Here is a 23,050-nt window from a genome sequence, read left to right on the forward strand (position 1 = left end):
CCAGAAGTGGTAATGCTGGGTCAAAAGGCAGTGCCATTTTTAATTTTTTGAGGAAGCTCCATACTGTTTTCCACAGTGGCTGCAGAAGTCTACATTCCCATTTCTTGACATCCTCTCCAACACTTCTTGTTTGTTGACTTTTTTTTTATGGTAGCCATTCAGACAGGTGTGAGGTGATAACTCATTGTCGTTTTAATTCATATTTCTCTGATGATCAGTGATTTTGAGCATTTTTTCATATGTCTCTTGGCCATCTGTAAATTATCTTTGGAGAAGTGTCTATTCAGGTCCTTTGCCCAATTTTTAATTGGATTGTTTGTCTTCTTTTTGTTAAGTTGTATGAATTCCTTATATATTTTAGATATTAAACCTTTATCAGATGTTTCATTGCCAAATATGTTCTCCTATACAGTGGGCTCACTTTATTTTTAAGGAAGCAGTTAGTCCCTTTAGTTGAATAGCAAGTTTCTTATTATTAATAATCATGTATCTATTAGCTGTTTATAAAAATAAATTTTATAGTTTAGACTGTAGGCTAGATGAGAGGTTATCTAACATCCTTATAGTGAGGAGCAGATATTTCATAACTCATAAGAATGATGATTATGTCAAAAAATTGTAAGATTATTAGCTTCAATTTTGTATCTATAATTAGTTTTACCATTAGCCTTTAAAATAGTTATGCTTGATTCTTAGACTGGTAACATTTGTCATTTATTATATAGAGGCAGATTTTCACTCTTAAAACCTCATCTTTTTTGAAATAAGCATTATCTATTATGTTTTTTTTTTTCAGTTTTCCTGGTTCTATTAGATAAAGTTTACCTTTTCAATTTATTTAGAATTTATTTCAGTCACAAAGAATACATTCATAATCCTAAAACATTTTTTTCAAAAATCCTACTTGCAATGTATTATCATCAGAGAGGAATAGGCTTTTTTGTTTGTATCTGATAATAAATTTACTTTAGTAATTTCAAGTATAATCTAATCATTGATAGCAGATAAAATGTTTAACTCCTCTGTCATTCACTCAGCCCTTATAGTATTGAGTAATTTACAATTTTTAGTTTAAACATTTTTTAATTTATTTATTGATTAAGGTATTACATATGTGTCTTTATCCCCCCATTACCCCCCTGATCTCCCACTCATGTCCTCACCCCCCTGTTGTCTGTGTCCATTGGTTAGGCTTATATGCATGCATACAAGTCCTTTGGTTGATCTCTCCCCCTTACCCCACCCTCCCCTACCTGCCCTCTGAGGTTTGACTGTCTGATTGATGTTTCTCTGTCTCTGGATCTGTTTTTGTTCATCAGTTTATGTTGTTCATTATATTTCACAAATGAGTGAGATCATGTGATATTTATCTTTCTCTGACTGGCTTATTTCACTTAGCATAATGTTCTCCAGTTCCATCCATGCTATTGCAAATGGTAAGAATCCTTCTTTTTTACCGCAGATAAAATTGTGTAGATGTACCGCAGATTCCATTGTGTAGATGTACCACCACTGTTTTTTAATCCACTCATCTGCTGATGGGCACTTAGGCTGTTTCCAAATCTTAGCTATTGTATAATGTGCTGCTATGAACATAGAGGTGCATATGTCCTTTCTGATTGGTGTTTCTAGTTTCTTGGGATCTATTCCTATAAGTGGGATCACTGGGTCAAATGGGAGCTTCATTTTTAGTTTTTTGAGGAAAGTCCATACTGTTCTCCACAGTGGCTACACCAGTCTGCATTCCCACCAGCAGTGCAGGAGGGTTCCTTTTTCTCTGCATCCTAGCCAGTACTTGTCGTTTGTTGATTTGTTGATTTGTTGATAATAGCCATTCTGACAGGTGTGAGATGGTACTGCATTGTCATTTTGATTTGCATCTGTCAGATGATTAGTGACTTTGAGCATGTTTTCATATGTCTCTTGGCCTTCTGTATGTCCTCTTTCAAAAAGTATATATTTAGGTCCATTGCCCATATTTTGAGTGGGTTATTTGTCTTCCTTTTGTTAAGTTGTATGAGTTCCCCGTAAATGTTGGAGATTAAACCCTTATCGGTGATAACATTTGCAAATATGTTCTCCCATGCAGTGGGCTTTCTTGTTGTTTTGTTGATGTGTTCTTTTGCTGTGCAAAAGCTTTTTATTTTGATGTAGTCCCATTTGTTTATTTTCTCCTTAGTTGCCATTGCCCTAGGAGCTGTATCAGTGAAGAAATTTCTTTGGCATATGTCTGAGATTTTGCTGCCTGTAGATTCCTCTAGTATTTTTATGTTTTCCTGTCTTAGGTTTAAGTCATTTATTTATTTTGAGTTTTATTTTTGTGTATGGTGAAAGTTGGTGGTCTAGTTTCATTTTTTTGCATGTATTTGTCCAATTTTCCCAGAAGAAGTTTAAACATTTTTATTGTATAAAACACATTAAACAACTCAATTTGTCATTTAGAGCTATAATCTTATTTAAACATGAGTTTCATTAAATATATATATATATATATATATATATATATATATATATTATCCAAAAAATGTATACACACACTTTGAATAATTATAAAGGCAGTGTTCATTAAAAAATATTTTATTTTCAAAATTGAGCTATCAGCTGTTAAAGTGTAGTGTGTGTACATTTTTGGGGATGCCTTGTACACACACATCTTAACATATATATCACATAAATTAAAATTTAATAAATTATTCCATATACTTATTTTACAATTTTATTTTAAATTATAGTTTACATTCAACATATTTTGTGTTAATTTCATGTGTATGGCATAGCAATTAAACAATCATAATCCTTTACAGAGTGATAACCCTGATATTTCAAGTACCCATAAGCATCATTCACAGTTATTACAGTATTATTGACAATATTCTCCATGCTGTAATTTATATCACCATGAGTATTTGCGACTACCAATTTGTACTTCTTAATCCTTTCACTGTTTTTACTTAGTCCCCCAAATCCCCTTCCCTCTGACAACCGTCAGTCTGTTCTCAATATATATGAGTCTGTTTCTATTTTGTTTGTTGGTTTATTTTGTTGTTTAGATTCTGCATGTAAGTGAAATCATATGGCATTTCTCTTTCTCTAACTGACTTATTTCACTTAGCATAATACCCTCTAGGTCTATCCATGTCATTGCAAATGGCAAGATTTCATTCTTTTTTATTGATAACATTCCATTGCAAAGACAGATGACAGATAGAGATAGAGAAATATCACATCTTCTTTATCCATTCATCTATCAATGGATTCCATATCTTGGATATTATACAGTAAGTCCTCAGGTTACATCGGAGATCCATTCCTACAGCGCTATGTAACACAATTTTCTCCATAAGTCGGAACCCATCTACATAAGCACCTACTTCATTCACATGGAGCACATACACAGCAGTAATGAAGTTAAACAGTAAAAAAATAAATAAATAAAAGAAAGATAATAATTCCTGATCTTTACTTGTGGTAAATAAATACTAAAAAACATAAAGCACATATGTACATATGTCAAAATGATGGAACTTCTTTTTTATAAATACTGTAAATGGAAGATGGCCACATAACCATGAATCCGACATAACCCAAGGACTGCCTATATCTAGTGCTGCATTGAACATAAGGATGCATATATGTTTCAAATTAATGTTCTTCTTTTCTTTTTTATAAATATCCATATCCAGAATTGGAATTGCTGGGTCATATGGTAAATGTATATATGTTAAGATTTTTTGAGAAATATCCATACTGCTTTCCATTTGGACTTCACAGTCTGCAGTCTCACCAACAGTACACAAGTGTTCCCTTTTCTCCACATTCTTGCCTACATGTTGTATGTTGAATTTTTGATAATAGGAATCTTGACTGATGTGAAATGGTATCTCAATTTCGTTTTGATTTGAATTTTCCTAGTGATTAGTGATGTTGAGCATATTTTCATGTGTCTGTTATCCATCTGTATGTCTTTGGAGAAATCTGTTCTCAAGTCCTCTTCTCATTTTTTCATCAGATTAGTTTTGTTGTTGTTATTGAGCTTTACTAGTTTCTCATATATTTCAGATATCAACCCCTTATTGGATATGTACTTTGTGAATATATTTTCCTAGTCAGTAGGTGTGTTTTTTTTAGGTTTCCTTCACTATTCAGAATTTTTTTTTAGTTTGATATAGACTTCTTTGTTTCTTTTGCTCAAGGGGATGTGACCAAAATATATATTACTCAGACTGATCTCAGATAGTTAACTTCCTATGTTTTCTTCCAGGAGTTTTATGGTTTCAGGCCTTACAATTAGACCTTTAACCCATTTTGATTTCATTTTTATATATGGTGCAAGTGTGTGGTGCAGTTTAATTTTTTCTTGTATCTGCCCAATTTTCCCAGCACCACTTTTTAAAGAGAATGTCATAATTACACTGTATATTTTTGCATAAATTTCCATAGATTAATTAACAATATAAATGAGGCTTTATTTCTGGGCTCTCTATTCTGTTTCATTGATCTATCTGTTGGTTTTTATTCCAGTACCATTTACTGCTTTATTTATTAGAGGTTTGTAGTATAGTTTGATATTAGGGAGCCTGATACCTCCAACTTTTTTCTTCTTTCTCATGATTGCTTTGTCTATTCGGGGTCATTTTTGCTTCCATATAACTTGTAGGATTATTTGTCCTAGTTCTGAGAGGAATGACTCTTTTGATAGGAATCTCATTGAATCTATAATTTTTTTTTTAGGTAGTATGGTCATATCAACGATATTAATTCTTTCTATCCATGAGCAAAGTATATTCTTTCTTGATTTGTGTCCTCATCAATATCTTTTTAAAAATTCTTTATTGTTTAAAATATTACATAGAGTATTACATATGTCTCCTTTTTCCCCCATTGACCTCTCCCTGGCCACAGTCACTCCCAAGCAAATGCCCTCAGGCGCCTAGTGTTTGTGTCTATTGGTTATGCTTATATGCATGCATACAAGTCCTTTGGTTAATCTCTTACCCACAACCTCCCCTGCCTTTCCTCTGATGTTTGATGGTCTGCTCAATACTTCTCTGACTCTGTACCTATTTTTATTCATCAGTTTATGTTGTTTATTATATTCCACAAATGAGTGAAATCATGTGATATTTATCTTTCTCTGCCTGGCTTATTTCACTTAGCATAATGCTCTCCACATCCATCTATGCTGTTGCAAATGGTAAGAATTCTTTATTTTTTACAACAGTGTAGTATTCCATTGTGTAGATGTACCACTGGTTTTTAATCCACTCATCTGCTGATGGGCATGTAGGCTGTTTCCAAATTTTAGCTATGGTTAATTGTGCTGCTATGAACATAGGGGTGCATATATCTTTTCTGATTGGTGTTGATGAGTTCTAGGGACATATTCTTAGAAGTGGGATTACCGGGTCAAATGATAGTTCCATTTTAAATTTCTTTAGGAAACTCTATACTGTTTTTCACAATGGCTGCTCCAGTTTTCATTTCCACCAACAGTGCACAAGGTTTCATTTTCCTCCTCATACTCACCAGCACTTGTCATTTGCTGATTTGTTTATGATAGCCATTCTGACAGGTGTGAGATGGTACCTCATTGTTGTTGTAATTTGCATCTCTTGGATGATTAGTGACTTTGAGCATGTTTTCATATGTCTCTTGGCCTTCTGTATGTCCACTTTCGAAAAGTGTCTATTTAAGTCCTTTGCCCATTTTTTGATTGGATTGTTCATCTTCCTTTTGTTTAGATGTATGAATTCCCTATAAATTTTGGAGACTAGGCTCTTATCAAATTAAACATTGGCAAATATGTTCTCCCATGCAGTGGTCTTTCTTGTTTTATTGATGGTTTCTTTGTTGTGCAAAAGTTTTTTTTATTTTGATGTAGTCTCATTTGTTTATTTTCTCCTTAGTTTCCATTGCCTTAGGACAGTGGTCGGCAAAGTGCAGCTTGCGAGCCACATGCGGCTCTTTGGCCCCTTGAGTGTGGTTCTTCCACAAAATACCGACTTCTGCCCATGGGCCACAAAGTTTCAATCACACTGTACGTGCGCGCCGCACGTGGTATTTTGTGGAAGAGCCACACTCAAGGGGCCAAAGAGCCGCATGTGGCTCATGAGCTGCAGTTTGCCAACCACTACCCTAGGAGATGTATCAGAAAAGATATTGCTACCACATATGTCTGATGTTCTGCTGCCTATGGATTCTTCTAAGATTTTGATGGATTCCTGTCTTACATTTAAGTCCTTTTATCCATTTTGAGTTTATTTTTGTGTATGGTGTAAGTTGGTGGTCTAGTTTCATTTTTTTTGCATGTATCTGTCCAATTTTCCAAACATAATTTATTGAATAGACTGTCTTGACTCCATTTATGGTCTTGCCTACATTGTAAATATTAATTGAGCATAACAGCTTGGGTCAATTTCTGGATTCTCTGTTTCTTTGCATTGGTCTATATGTCTGTTCTTGTGGCAGTGACAGGCAGTTTTGAGAACAGTAGGTTTGTAATATTGCTTTATATCTTGTATTGTGATCCCTCTAACTTGTTCTTCTTTCTCGAGATTGCTGTAGCTATTTGGGGTCTTTCTTTGTTCCATATGAATTTTTGGAGTTTGTTCTAGGTCTGTGAAATATGCCATTGGTATATTAATGGGGATTGCATTAAATCTATAGATGGCTTTAGGTAGTATGAATATTTTAATGATGTTGATTCTACCAATCCATGAACACGGAATATTTTTCCATTTATTTATGTCTTCCTCAAGTTTTTTCAATAACTTGTAGTTTTCTGAATTTAGGTTTTTTACCTCCTTAGTTAAGTTTATTCCTAGGTATCTTATTTTTGTTGCTGCTATGGTAAATGGGAATTTTTTATTCATTTCTTTTCTGTGAGTTCACTATTGGTGTATAAAAAAGCCATAGATTTCTGGGTGTTAATTTTGCATTCTGCTACATTGCCGAATTCATTTATTAAATCTAGTATTTTTTTGATGGACTCTTTAGAGTTTTCTGTGTACAATATCATGTAATCTGTGAATAATGACAGTTTTATTATTTCTTTTCCAATTTGGATGCCTTATATTTCTTTTCTTGTCAGACTGCTATAGCTAGCACTTCCAGTACTATGTTGAACAGGAGTGGCAACAGTGAGCATCCCTATCTTGTTCCTGTTTTTTAGGGGAAGTGATTTTAGATTTTGTCCATTGAATATGATGTTGGCTGTAGGTTTGTCATATGAGGTGTTTATTATGTTGAGTTGTGACCCCTCTACTCCCACTTTGCTCAGAGTTTTTATCAAGAAAGGATGCTGGATTTTGTCAAATGCCTTTTCTGAATCAATTGATATGATTATGTGATTTTTGTCTCTCAATTTGTTTATGTGATACATTACATTTATTTATTTGTGGATATTGTACTATCCTTGCATCCCTGGAATAAAGCTCACTTGGTCATGGTGTGTGATCATTCTAATGTAATGCTGGATCCGATTTGCTAGAATTTTGTTGAGGGTTTTAGCATCTATGTTCATCAGAGATATTGGCCTGTATTTCTTTCTGTGTAGTGTCTTTATCTGGTTTTGGGATTAGGGTAATGCTGGCTTCATAGAAAGAGCTTGGAAGTGTTCCTTCCTCTTGAATTTTTGGAATAGTCTGAGAAGGATCGGTTTTAATTCTTTGAATGTTTGTTAAAACTCCCATGTGAAGATGTCTGGCTCAGGGCTTTTATTTGCTGGAAGTTTTTTGATGACTGCTTCCATTTCTTCCATAGTTATTGGCCTATTCAGGTTTTTAGGTTCTTCTTGATTGAGTTTTGGAAGGTTATATTTTTCTAGGAATATGTCCATTTCCTCCAGGTTGTCTAGTTTATTGGAATAGAGTTGTTCATAGTATTTTTTAATAATCCTTTGGATTCTGTGGCGTCTGTTGTTATTTTGCCTCTTTCATTTCTGATTTTGTTTATTTGGGTCCTCTCTCTTTGCATCTTGGTGAGCCTGGCTAGAGGTTCATCAATCTTGTTTATTCTTTAAAAAAACTAGCTCTTGGTTTCATTGATCTTCTGTGCTGTTGTTTTTTGTCGTTGTTGTTTGTTTGTTTTTTTTTTCTCTATGTCACTTATTTCCACTCTTTATTATTTCCTTTTTTCTGCTCACTCTGGGCTTTTCTTGTTGCTCTCTTTCTAAATCTTTAGATTGTAGAGTTAGATAATTTATTACTAGTTTTTCTTTTTTTGTTGTTGTTGTTGTTGTTTTAGTTAGGCCTGTAATGCTATGAACTTTCCTCTCAGGACTGCTTTCACTGTGTCTCATAGATTTTGTATTGTTGTATTTTCATTATCATTTATTTTCAGGATTTTTTTTAAATTTCTTCTTTGATGTCTTATGTAACACAATCATAGTTTTTAAAAAAATATATATATTATTGATCTTTTTACAGAGAGGAAGGGAGAAGGAGAGTGATAGAGAGTTAGAAACATCAATGAGAGAGAACATCAATTCAGCTGCTTCCTGCACACTCCCTACTGGGGATGTGCCCACAACCAAGGCACATGCCCTTGACCGGAATCAAACCTGGGACCCTTCAATCTGCAGGCCAACACTCTATCCACTGAGCCAAACTGGTCAGGGCCACAATCATAGTTTAATAACATGGTAGTTAGCCTCAAAGTTTTAGAATTTTTTTGTTTCTTTGATTCTAGTTTATTTCTAATATTATTTCATTATGATCTTAGAAGATGCTTGTTATGATTTCTATCTTCTTGAATTTGAAGAGACTTTGCCTGTGTTCTAATATGTTGTCTATCTTTGAAAATTTTTCATGTGTACTTGCGAAGAATGTATATTCTGTGGCTTTGGAGTGAAATGTTCTGAAGATATCAATTAAGTCCATCTGATCTAGTGAGTCATTTAAGATTGTGTCTCTGCCAATTTTTTGTCTAGAGGATTTATCCAGTGATGTTAATGGGGTATTAAAGTCCCCTACTATGATTGTATTGCTGTTGATCTCTCCCTTGATATCTTCCATATTTTTTTATGTATGTGGGTGCTCCTGCATTGGGTGCATATATGTTTACCAGGGCTATATCCTCTTGTTGTATTAATTATTTATTATTATGAAGTGGCCTTCCTTCTTTTGTTATAACCTTCACTTTGAGGTCTATTTTGTCAGATATAAGAATTGCTACCCCAGCTTTTTTTTTTTTATTCCCATGTGCCTGAAAAGTATTTTTCCAACCTTCACTTTCACTCTCTGTGAGAACCTTGTTTTGAGGTGGGCCTCTTATAGACAGCATATATATATATATATATATATATATATATATATATATATATATATATAATGTTTTCTTATCCATTCAGCCACTCTATATCTTTTTATTGGATCATTTAGTCCATTTACATTTAAAGTTATTATTGATAAGTACTTGTTTGTAGCCACTTCTATTCTTTATGCCTGTTTTCCTTTTTCCATTTCTATTTCTTCATTTTAAAATAGTCCCTTTAGCATTTCTTGCATTGCTTGTTTGGTAGTGGTAAACTCCATTAGGCTTTTTTTTTTTTTTTCTGAGAAGCTCCTGATTTCCCCGTCCATTATGAATGATAGCCTTGCTAGATAGAATATTCTTGGATTCAGTCCCTTGCTTTGCATCACTTTTTTACACTACATTCCATTCCCTTCTGGACTTATTTTTTTCTGTTGAGAAATCATTTGATAATCCAATGGGAGATCCTTTGTAGGTAACTATCTGTCTCTCGCTTGCAGCCTTTAAGATTCTCTTTGTCTTTAATGTTTGCCATTGTAATTACCATGTGTCTTTGTGTGTGTCTTTTTGAGTTCATATTGATTGGGACTCTCTGTGCTTGTGTGACATTTTCCTTCCCCAAATCAGGGAAGATTTCTTTCATTATTTCTTCAACAATATTGTCTAATCCTTGCTCCTCTTCTTGTCTTTCTGGCACCAGTATTATATGTATATTACTTCATTTCATGTTGTACAAAATCTCCCTTAGGCTCTCCTCCTGCTTTCTATTTTTTTTTTCTCCTATAGCTATTCAGATTGGGTGTGTTTCACTGCCCTATCTTCTCACTCACTAATTCGGTCTTCACTTCTTCTAGGAAACTTTCCATTGTGTTTTTTATTGTAGCCATATCACTTTTTATTTCCTCTTGATTCTTACATAACTTGCTGATTTTCTCATCCATTCAGTTTATGAACTGTATGACCCTTATTCTGAATTCTTTTACTGACACATTGCATGCCTCTGTTTCATTTAGTTCCTTTTCTGGTGAATCTGTTTTTTCTTTCCTTGGGGGTTGTTTGTCTCCCCATTTTTACTGTCTCTTTCTGGCCCTTGATGTCCTGCTTGAGGTTTGAGGGGTTGAAGACCCTATCAGGGCAATGGTCCAGAAATTGTTAGCCCAGAGCCTGGGTCTTCCATAAGTCTCACAACTCTACTGTCTCTGCTCTGAGTGTATCCACCTCTCCCACTGATCTGGCCCCTTAGTTGTCTGTTTCAGATGCTTTGGGTGGTGGAAGTGTGTGCACAGTTCCTCTGATGTGCAACTCCCTGTGAGGACTGAGAGCCCTCTGGCATGAAGTTTTCTGTGCAGCCTGGCACCTGTGGCAGGGTGGCACCCTAGGTCCCTCTGGCAATGCATTTGCAGCACAGCCCTGTGGTCCCTGGATGGGCACACCGGCTGCCTCCAGGTCACCCCAGCAGCTCTTACTTATGGCCTGTTGTGTGGCATGTGCTGGGTTGCTCTGGGTAGCCTCTGTAGGACTATCCCAGAGGCCAGGGAGAAGTGGGTGTGTGTTTCTCTGGGTCACATAGTCCCTAATTTCTTGTAGCCCTGAACAAGACATGTACTGGGTTGCTCCAGTTTGCCCCTCCTTAGTGTGGAGTGAGGTGGGTTGCCCTGGTCACTCAGTCTGAGATGCCCTGTGGCCTGAGTTGGGTATGTGAGCTGGGCTACTTCAGATTGCCCCAGCAGCAAGACCCTGGGCTAGGGGTGGAGTGGGAGTGGGTTTCTCTGTGTTGCACAGTCCAGGCTTTTTTGTAGCCAGGAGTGAGAAGTGCACTGGGTTGCTCCAGTTTGCCCCTTCTCAGTGTGGAGTGGGGGTGGGTTCCCCTGAATCACTCAGTCCACGCTCCCCTGTCATCCAGAATAAGGTGCATGCTCCCCTGTTGCCTGGAGTGAGGTACAGATTGGGTTGCTCCAGATGGAGCCAGCAGGACTGTCCCAGGAACTGGGGTGGAGCATGGTTTGCTCTGGGTTGCACAGTCAGATCTTCCCTGTGGCATGCCCCAGCTCACCCTGGGTTGCCCTGGCTCACCCTGACAGCAAGTCCTGATTCTGGGCGTAGAATGGGTGCTGGGTGGCTTCAGGTCAGGCTAGCAGCATGGTTCTGGGGGCCAGGCCAAGGGTGGGGCACAGGGTTCCCCCTGGCTTGTACTCACTGCAGGGTCTTGGAGCTGGATCCTAGGACACTGGGTCCCAGCGAGCTGGTGAAGAAGCCTGTTGCGGGAGTTCACTCTGGTGTTGTGCACTTCCTATAGACATCTGGGAGCCTGCCAGGAGGTACTGTGCCACTCACTGCTGGGGCATGGTGGTGGTTCCACCTGGGTTATGGCTGGCAAGTAGCGTTCTCTAGGCATCCTCTGCCTTTCCTTATTGAAAATTGTTTAATTTGTTAATTCAGTGTGGATGTTCTCCAATTTATTTGCTTTCCTGGCCTGGCCCTAGGAGGAGGTGCACTACAGTGCTGCCTATTCGGCCACCATTTTTCTCTCCTCCCCTCATCAATATATTTATTTAATGTCTTATATTTTGCAGAGTTGAGGTCTTTAACCTTCTTGTTTAAGTTTATTCCTAGTTTTCTATTATTCTTGATGCTATTATGAATGTGATTATTTTCTGCATTTCTCCTTCTGATTGTTCATTATTATTGTATAAGAATGCAACAGATTTATTTATATCAATTTTGTGTCCTATTACTTTACTGAATTATTTTATGAATTATATTAATTTTTGGTGGATTTTTTAGGGTTTTATATATATAGTATCATGTCATCTGAAAATAGTGTTAGTTTTTCTATGTGTTTGTTTTAAAATTTACACTAGGAACATTGATTTTATATTTACAATACCTTTTAGTTATTGTGTTTTTATTTTCCTTATTGCATATATTAAGAATTACTATCATTCTCAATTATTTATCATTACATGATTTTAGCAAACACACACTATGGTACATGTAAAACAGGAATATTATTATTTTCTTTTTTATAAAGGTAATTCCCTCATCCAGTAGGATGAGTATTCATTTTTTAGAAATTATTTTCAATTACAGTTGACATGCAATATTCTATTAGTTTTCTGTTTATAACACAGTGATTAGATATTTATGTACCTTGTGAAGTGAGGTATATAATTATTCTGAAATAATTTTGAAAATTATTCTTAATATAAAAAGCACCATTAGGGAACTTTATTTAATTAACAGTGTATTTCCTGATATTGTTTACATTTTAATTTCAGGTTTTCTCTAAGATCCAATTTCCACTTAAAATAAATCTAACTATGAAGTCTGCCAATCAAGATAAACTTTCAGCAGTAATATTTTTTGTCCACAGTCCAAATGATTTAAAAGGTAATATATTTCTGTAAGCTCAGTTAGGAATTTTCAAAAATTTGTGTAATCATAATTACCTTTAAACAAGGAGACATAATTATAAAAAAAAGTTCATGTTCTTGCATTTGATGGCATGCAGTACATGTTGAAATAAATTGATATAGGAAAATAATGCTGCAATAATTTTACTTTGCTCTTCCACTTTTCATAAATTTCAGCTGTAACTTTTTCTCAGACTTGAAGATGCAGAAGGAAGAAGATCTAGAGGAGTTAAAGAAGACATAAAAAAAAGGCTACAGCTGGATTGACTCATGCTCAATCTCACAAACGCAATTACAGATTCAATGATAAAAGCATTTTTTACACTTCTCTATTATCTCCTTAACCACTAAAACCATATCACATGTGTCCCATAATGTTTTTTTATACAGTGGGCATTCTGATAATTACATTAATGCCTGTAGAGAGAGGTGACTGATATAATGGGCCATACGAATCAGCAATAAGACTGAAGACAGTGATCAAATTGGATAAGCCAGGAGATCAGTTACTGTGATGAACCATAACCCTGTACACAATATACAATCTTCATTCAAGTTATATCAGTTTCCCTTTATTCGATGAATATCTCTGCTCATTCTTGTCTCTGTAACTTTTCTTATGTTATTCCTATCTTCAAAAACTCTTTTTAACCTTGATTTTTTTAAAAATATATTTTATTGACTTTTTACAGAGAGGAAGGGAGAGAGATAGAGAGTTAGAAACATCGATGAGAGAGAAACATCGATCAGCTGCCTCCTGCACATCTCCCACTGGGGATGTGCCCGCAACCCAAGCACATGCCCTTGACCGAAATCGAACCTGGGACCCCCCAGTCCGAAGGCCAACGCTCTATCCACTGAGCCAAACCGGTCTCGGCAACCTTGATTTTTCAAAGCATGTCTTCTGTGTTGGGGTCCAACCCCAGCAGGTCCAGGGGTCCCCAAAGGTGTGGACGTGGACGGAGTCGGCAAAGAAAGAATGACATGGAGACAGCCTTCAGTTGATCAGCAGCCTAGCCAGGATCTCCAGCCAAGTTCTGGTGTTTATTGTCTTATTACATCTGTATTTATACCAGTTAATTTTAATCCTGTCAATTTCTACTGCAAAGGTTAGGGCTTTTCTTATCTCCATTCCAGGGAGTAAAGATTATGTAGCTTCATCGTGATTGTTTGTAGTTAAAGTGATTAACTACCCACCTGGCACTTAGTTAAGGGGTTTTATCCCCTCCCTAACTTCAGGGAAAAATCCCTACCTGGGGAAACAACCTTTCTTGGAGAGGTGACCTTGGTTAAAACACATAGTGCTAAGGGGAGCAAACATATTAAGAACAGTATGCTATATATGCCAGGTCCCTTGAAACATATGCTGTGCAGATGTTTCTTTCCTGCAGCGACTGTGTCAAGCAGCAAGGATGGACCTGCTTCTGGCAAATTCCCCCTTTTTTATTTTTTAAATTATAGTACATGCAAATCAGTGGCCACCTCTCAGATTGGGCCGTTTAAGACTTGGAAGAAGACTGGCAAGCAATGACAGTGAGCATAGCTATAAACATAGTGGATGGAGCGCACAAGGAGCCCCATTCCTGTAGAAGGTTGCCGGCCTCTTCAGTCAAGGGATTTCAGCTGTCCTCAAGTTGTTGGTTTGATTGCCTTTGTTGGTCTGGCTGGCCGGCGGCGTCACTGGCGACGGGCTTCCCAAAGCATCAGCGAGTTGAAGGGCTGCATCAAAGGGTCCATCAGGGCCGTGCTTGATGGTGGTATTGGTGTCCGAGGAGGAGTAAGCTGTGCCCTCTGGGTCAGCTGATATGGAAGATGGAAGGTAGTAGAGAGAAAAAGAAGATAAAGCAAAAGAACTACAAGGCATGGAAGTGTTTAGAAAAAAAGAGAGAGAAGAAAGGGAAGAAGGCAGCATCCTGACACAGCCCTTTCCTTCAGCTGCCCCTTTCCCTGTGGTCCAAGGTAGAAATGGGAAACAAGTCCTGTTGCAGCGAGAGGGCAGCTGCTGTCAGCCAGTCTCTGTCTTTACCTGGGTCCCGATCTGAGCTGGGTATGGGAAGCGGGAAGCAGCCATGGGGGCAGGAGACCTCCCTCAGAAAGGGCGAGTGTTCAAGTCCCTGCATAGTTGGGGGGGTGAGGATCTGTGCCCCACCTCTGTTGACCCCCAAGTTCTCTCCTGCCGGCCCCTCTGCGACTGTGCCTGTCTTAGGTTGTTCCTCCCTGAGGAATCTTACCTGTCTTTGACTAACCAGCCATCCTCCAGGGCCAAGCAGGGTGATGTGAGGTTCAGTTCTGTCTCCTTGGTAGCCTATGCCCCCGTGGCCTCCACACCCAGCAACTGCCTTGGGATCCCCTCGCCTGCTGGGGGGGCCCCGGCATTGATCACATATCTTGGAGAACCCAGGTTTCTTCTCCAGGGAGGGCCCAGCTCACGCCATTGGGTGAGAGACAGATCCATGGTACCAGCCATCATGAGGCTTCAACCTCAGCATTAACAGAGAGCTCAGGCAACAGCTATGGGCAATTGGATTGTAAGAAGAGGGTTCCTCTTGACACAAGTGTAAGAGGGGCCAATATAGGACAAAGGAGAGTCCTGGGACAGGGCTTTCTCAGCCCAGGATGTCAGGCTCTTGGCACAAGACAACTCCATGTATGGGACATATACCAGACACCCCCTAGTCATGGCAGAAAAGGGAGGTGCCCTTCCTGGAACAGTAGGGTAGGGAGATTCTAGAAAAGGCTGTGTTCAGGAAAGAAGGAGAAAGGCTAAAGAACCAGCAAACAAGTAGTTAGATTTAAAAAAAAAGGGAAAAGGAAAGGAGATGTGGGGCAAAGCTGGGACATGTGGAAAGACAAAAAGGAGGCACATGTGATCCTCCCAATGGACAGATTGTTCCAGCTCAGGGCTGCACATCTGCTGCAGACGGGCACTGGTCAGGTGTGCTAGGGTGAGGCGGAGATGGAGGGCGGTGAGACATAAGGTCGGACTAGACGGTCTGGAATCCACACAGGTGAGTCTGCGTCCTGTGGAAATATACAAGCATATCCTCTCCCCTAGGTTAAAAGTACATCAGGTCCCTTCCAGGCTCCTGTAAGCAAGTCTCTCCATTTGACGAGGGCTTTAGGTTTAGTTAGATCAGGGTTCCAATGTCTGTACATCGGGGAATTTCCCTCAGAATCTACATTTAGTATATTAATTACAAATAGAGTATGTTGTAGAACATGATGAGGAGAGGAATATTTAAACTCATTTTCTTGTAATTTTTTAATTTGTGTTTTTAAAGTTTGGTGAGCCCTTTCTACTATTGCTTGGCTTTGAGGAATGTAGGGTATTCCTGTAGTATGTGCGATGTCGAATGTAGAGCATAAGTTTTTAAAAGCTCTAGAGGTATAGGCAGGCCCATTGTCTGTTTTAAGTGCCCTTGGTATTCCTAGGTAGGAAAAACATTGGAATAAATGTTGACTTACATCTTTAAAGGCTTCTCCTGTACGTGCAGAAGCAAGGATAACATGAGAAAAGGTATCAATACAAACATGCACATAGCAAAGTTTGCCAAAAGATGGGACATGAGTAATATCCATCTGCCATAAGTCACAGGGTCTAAGTCCTCTTGGATTAACTGCAGTAGCAGGGCTAGGAAAATGAGTAGGACAATGGCCGCAGTCACGTACAATACTTCGAGCAGCTTCTCTAGATATGCGATAATATAGATGGAGAGCAGAAGCATTTTGATGGTGAATGGCATGAGACCGCCGGGTTTCTTCTAGAGCTGTACAAACTACTGGGCGAGTTAGTAAATCCGCCTGATATTTTCCTTCGCTTAAGGGTCCTGGTAGGCAGGAATGAGCTCTAATATGTCCAATATAGAAAGCCTTTTCTCGTTTATGAATGTAAGTTTGTAGCTGAGTTAACAAAGAGAAAATGGTTGTTCTTCCTTGTGGGAGAGAGGCGTTCTCAATATGAGGAAATAATTTAACTATATATTGAGAGTCAGTGTACAAGTTAAAGGGAACCTGTTGCAATTGTTCAAAAGCATAAATGACTGCCAAAAGCTCTGTTCTCTGGGCTGATGTCTCTAGGGTTTGTTGAACATGGGTTATTGAGTCAATGATTGTTACTGCCCTACCATTAGAGGAACCATCTGTGAATACTAAGGAGGCAGGAGGTGATAATGGCTCTTTTGAACATTCAATAGGAAATATAAACGGATGTAGGGAGAGAAATTGCAATACAGGTGATCTTGGCAAATGATGTAAAATTTGTCCTGGGAAGTTACCTATAGCTATTTGCCACTCTTCTTCAAATTGTAATAGTGTGTCTAATTGTTCTCTTTTATAAGGCATTATTATCTCAGTAACTTCTCTTCCAAAGAGTTCGATACTGCGTCGTCTACCTTTGATAATGAGAGTGGCCACTAGAGAAGGATAGGATGGTACAATCTTCCTAGGAGTGACAGGTAAATGTATCCATTCTAATGGTCCTTCCTGCCATAAGCATCCTGTAGGAGTATATTTAGTGGCTAGAATAATTAAGGCCCAAGATTTGGAATAATCTAGATACTGTAGTTGCTGTTTATTGATGGCCTGTTCTATTTTTGCTATAGCCTTTTCTCCTTCTACAGTTAATTGTCCGGGAGACTTAGGGTTAGAATCTCCCTTTAAAATGTCAAATAGAGGTTTTAAGTCAAGAGTGGTTATTTTTAGATATGACCTGACCCAGTTGATATCACCTAATAGTTTCTGATAATCATTTAATGTGTTTAAATGATCTTTTCTTAATTGTAAATGCTGATGGGTGATAGTAGACGTATGTAATATTCTGCCTAAGTAGGAAAAAGAAGGTTCAGTCTGAATCTTTTCTGGGGCTATTTTTAGACCATGTTCTTCTAAAGCAAGGATGGTCTGAGTAAGAATTTCCTGTAAAGTAGCCCGATCTTTATGAGCCAGTAAAATATTATCCATATAATGAATAAGATATAGATCTGAAAATTTCTTTCTAATAACTTGCAATGCCTGATCTACAAACTTTTGACATAATGTAGGACTATTTTTCATCCCTTGTGGGAGAACCTTCCATTGATATCTCTGATAAGGCTGTTTAAAGTTTTCTGATGGTATGCTGAATGCAAATCTTTGACAATCAGCTGGGTGAAGAGGTATAGTGAAAAAACAATCCTGTAAGTCAATAACAACAACACAATACTGTGGAATTGCCACAGGGGAGGGCAATCCAGGTTGTAAGGAGCCCATATCTTCCATGGTGTCATTTATGGCTCTTAGATCTTGCAAAAGTCTCCACTTGCCTGATTTCTTTTTTATTACAAATATGGGTGTGTTCCAGGGACTATTTGATGGCTCTATATGTCCCTCTGCTAATTGCTGATCAATTAATTGTCGGGCTGCTGATATTTTCTCAGATGTTAAGGGCCATTGCTCGACCCATACTGGTTGTGATGATTTCCAGACTATGGGATCAGCAGTCCTATGGGCAATGGCCCCAATTATAAATCCTGTCGAGGAGTGTGAGGTATTACTCTCTTTTCCTAATCCCTTTTCTGGATTAAATCCCATGTGCAGCATCTGTGATGTTACTCTATCACTGGGGCTATATAATAGAACTCCCATTTGAGACAAGATATCTCTTCCCCATAATGTAAAGGGGATAGTTGTAATTACATAGGACAGAATGTTCCTGAATGTTGATCTTCATCAGCCCAAGTTAAAATCTGAGAACTCTTTTTTACATTAGATGCCTTGCCTAGTCCTACTAGGGAAGTGGAGGTGGTATGCGTGGGCCATGAAGAGGGCCAATCCTTCCCTGCTATGCAGGAAACATCTGCTCCTGTATCCAATAGACCTTCAATTGGTTTTCCCTGAATTTGTAAAATTTTTGTAGGTCTAGTAGCATGGATTTCTTGTATCCAAAATGCTGCATCACTAGATCCAAAGCCTCCGGCCCCTCTGGCTTCCTGGGTAACAGCTGTCCCTATTTTATGTATTGGTAACAGGAGTAATTGGGCAATTCTCTGGTTGGGCTGAATTTGTATAGTTGTGGTGGGTGGGGAAAGTAAAATCTGTATTTCTCCTGTGTAGTCTGCATCAACAACTCCTGGGATGACTAAGATCCCCTGTAACGAGGTGGAGCTCCGTCCTAATATTAAACCAACAGTTCCCTCAGGCAGCGGCCCAGACACTCCTGTAGGAATGGCTGCTACTGGCAAGTCTGGGGTTAGTATTGCGTGGGTGGTTGAATGGAGGTCCAATCTTGCACTGCCTGGGGTTGCACTGAAGAGGTCACTGACTGATTGAAATTTGCAGAGTGGTTGAGGGTTGATGCCCCTATTATTGCAGGGGCCTGAGGCTGGCCCCCTCTCAAGTTTCCCAATTGAGGTGATGGGATATAACCTCCTTGGGAGCGATTTGTAGAATTTAAAGGCCAACCATTTTTATGGTATTTTGATCTACATTCCTTTGCCCAATGGAATTCTTTCTGACATCGGGGACAAACGGTTTTTGGAGGATTAATATTATCCCCTGATGTATTTCCAGGCTGTTGATGAGCTTGCCATCTGGCTTGAGTATTATTATTTCTATTTGGGCATTCTCTGCTAAAGTGCCCAGATAAGCCACAAGAGTAGCAGTTCATATTTCTTTTATTACCTGTATTATTGCTGGCTTGTCCTATGCCTGTACATATTGAGGGTATGTCTCCCCTTTGAGAGCTGCAGCTATAGCTACACCCTGTATAAATGCTGGACTTACATCAGCACACTGTTTTATAAAATCATTTATAGTTCCCGTTCTGCGAATTGGCCTTAATAAAGCCTGACAGGTATTATTAGCATTTTCAAAAGCCAGTTGTTTGATTAGGATATCGGCTGCCTCTTCATTATTGATTACTCTCTTGACTGCCTGTATGAGATATGGTTCCTCGACCTTCTGTTTAACCTCTGTAAGGGTGGTTGTTTTTCCTACTGTATAAGGTAGGGATTTCCAGGCATTTACTGCACAACTGGTTACTTTAATAAGTGCCTCTTTGGGCATATACATTTGCTCCTGAGCCGTGTTAAAATCACCTTCTCCTAATATCATGTCTAGGGTTATTCCTCCTCTGGAATTTTTGCTAGTGGCTACAGCTCTCTTAGCAAGATCATCATATTCAGTTTTCCATAATAAGTAATCGCCTCCTGAGAGACAGGCTTTACAAACCTGTGACCAATCATAAGGAGTCATCCATTTACTGGCTAGGGTTTCTACCAAGGTTTGTGTGTAAGGAGCTAGAGGTCCATATTCAGAGCAAGCCAATTTTAGTTCTTTAAGTATTTTGTAAGGTATAGACTCCCAGGTGGGGTTTTCGTCCTCACCAAACTCATTCTCATATGCAACTGGGAAGCAGAGTGAGAATTCAAGATCTCCATTAGCTTCAGCTTCTCTTATCGCCCTTTGAAATTTAGACATGGAGCTCATAGGAGCCGCAGGACCTGGTTTAGGCTTCCTTTCTGATTTAGGGAGCCTGTTTTGAATGGGAGGGCCTCTCTCCTCTCTACTGACTGGAAAGGACCAATGGTCATGTTTATGATATTTATTCTCCTTCTGATCAGTAGGCATAGCTAAATTGCTCTTAGATCGAGCTGGAGACAATAATGATGTGTCCTCTCTAGGTAGAGCCAAGGGACTATTTAAAGTTTGAGAAAGTTCAACCATTTCTGCCTCTGGTGCCAAGGTGTCACTAATTGAATTCCAGAGGGAAAGGGTATCTGCCGGGACCTTCTCAGATCCATGGTAGCTGTAATAATTCTTTAATTGCTCTCCTACTTTAGTCCAAGTTTCTAAATTAACAGTTCCATCCTCAGGAAGCCATTGACATACATCTTGTATAAAACTTTCTGTCTGACTGGGAGTAACCTTAACTCCTCTGCTAGCAAGCATATGCATTAAAAGATTAATACAGTGTCTTTCTTCTTTAGACTCAGTATGACCCATCTTGTCAATCTAAGTTCTGTACTATCCACCCTCTTACCCTACTTATCCTCTATAGGGGGGGGGTTTGCAGCACCCTACAGTGCAGTCCTATCCGTCCCAAGTACGGGGGGACTTACCTATGGGTCCCTGTTCGGGCGCCAGATGTTGGGGTCCAACCCCAGCAGGTCCAGGGGTCCCCAAAGGTGTGGACGGAGTCGGCAAAGAAGGAATGACATGGAGACAGCCTTCAGTTGATCAGCAGCCTAGCCAGGATCTCTAGCCAGGATCTCCAGCCAAGTTCTGGTCAGGATCTCCAGCAAAGTTCTGGTGTTTATTGTCTTGTTACATCTGTATTTATACCAGTTAATTTTAATCCTGTCAATTTCTATTGCAAAGGTTAGGGCTTTTCTTATCTCCATTCCAGGGAGTAAAGATTATGTAGCTTCAGCGTGATTGTTTGTAGTTAAAGTGATTAACTACCCACCTGGCACTTAGTTAAGGGGTTTTATCCCCTCCCTAACTTCAGGGAAAAATCCCTACCTGGGGAAACAACCTTTCTTGGAGAGGTGACCTTGGTTAAAACACATAGTGCTAAGGGGAGCAAACATATTAAGAACAGTATGCTATATATGCCAGGTCCCTTGAAACATATGCTGTGCAGATGTTTCTTTCCTTCAGCGACTGTGTCAAGCAGCAAGGATGGACCGGCTTCCGGCACTTCTGTTGTAAGTTGCACATTTTTCAAGGAGCCTTCCTATGTCAATCTTTACTAGTAAATATATACTTCTTTTGAACTATTGATAGTATTTTAAGTGTACACCATACAGTTTAGCAGACAATTTTATATTATAAATAGAGGCCCGGTGCACTGGAGGGGGGTCTCTCAGCCTGGCCTGGCCCCTCTCACAGTCCAGGAGCCCTCACGGGATGTCCTACTGACTGCTTAGGCCCGCTCCCCCTGGGGAATGTGCCTAAGCCACAGTCTGGCCTCCCTCTGCAAGAGGTGACCAGTCTGATCAGGGGAAGGCGCTGCCCACATCACCATGCCACTGCTGCTGCGGCTGCTGCCAGCAGCCGCAGCAGCCTGACCTTGGCCCTCACAGCTGCCGCAGCTGCCTGCCCTCGGCCCTTGCAGCCACCGTGGCCTTATCCGGAAGGACGTCAGGAGGGATGTTCAGCTGTCTGGTCTAATTAGCATATTAAGCTTTTATTATTATAGACTGGAGGCCTGATGCATGAAATTCGTTCTAGGGTAGGCCTTCCTTCCTCCGGCTGCCAGCAGCAGCTTCCCTCTGGCACCCGGGACCCAGTCTTCCCTCCAGCATCCAGGACCTGGGCTTCCCTCACAGCCCCGGCTTTGTCCAGAAAGATGTCCTGTCTAATTAGCATATTACACTTTTATTATTATAGACATTTTTCTTATTATTTCACTAGTCAATCTAGCCTAGATTTCCTAGATGAAATGTTTGACTTTATATAATCCACCATGAAAACTCCTCACTGATTTTTTAATTTAGGTCTTTGAGATTTTATTCTATTGAGCACCAAACTCTCTTGCATATTTTGTATTACATTTTGAAATTAAATAATAAGAATAAATTGTATCTATCCTAATATGTTTTATGAGCTAGTGGGAAGAGACAGCCAAAGTCTCCAGAAACTATATTCACAAAGCCCTAGATGTCCGTGGACCTCAGACTGGGAAACTATGATATATCAACTTCAAAAGATGTATTTAGAGATTAGGGCAAGAATACTATGTGAGGTGTTAAAGTAGGAGAAAATTAAAGAATGAAACAGTGATCAGGGTGTCACATTCTACAATGAAAGTTAAGTGAAATGGGAATTAAAATGAAATTCTTCACTATATTTAACAATGAGGCTGCTACTGATGATCTTAGAGCAGTTTAATTGCAATGGCAAGAAAATAAACAAGACTGCAGTGATCGCAGAAGTAAATCTTAAATGGGGAAATTTTTCTTTCTGGGGAGAGAGATTAATAAAAGGAGAGACATTAAACCATAATTACACATGGTTTGCATTGCAATATGTGCACTAAAATGTAACCTGAATTTTATGTTCACGTCTACCAAATAGCATCCGGGAAGCATAATAAAATAAAATATCTTTCAGCAAGAAAGGGAAAACAAAAATTGAATTAAATATGGCATAAAAACAACAGAAACAAACCAAAAAACATGGGATGTTTAAATGGCTCATAGGCCCTTTTTAGGGAAATTATTAAGAATATACTAGATTATAACCTCCATAAGAATAAAGAGCATTGTGCAATTCTTTTTTTATGAATCCTGGAACCACTATAACGGATTGCAAATGTTAATCTGTAGTAAACACTAATTGAACTGATTGTAGACAATTGAACAGAATACTTAACAACATAGGAGAAAGGCCAGATTTTACACTCT

The sequence above is a fragment of the Myotis lucifugus genome, unplaced genomic scaffold (assembly GCF_000147115.1).
Source record: "Myotis lucifugus unplaced genomic scaffold, Myoluc2.0 scaffold_13, whole genome shotgun sequence".
Taxonomy (NCBI): Eukaryota; Metazoa; Chordata; class Mammalia; order Chiroptera; family Vespertilionidae; genus Myotis; species Myotis lucifugus.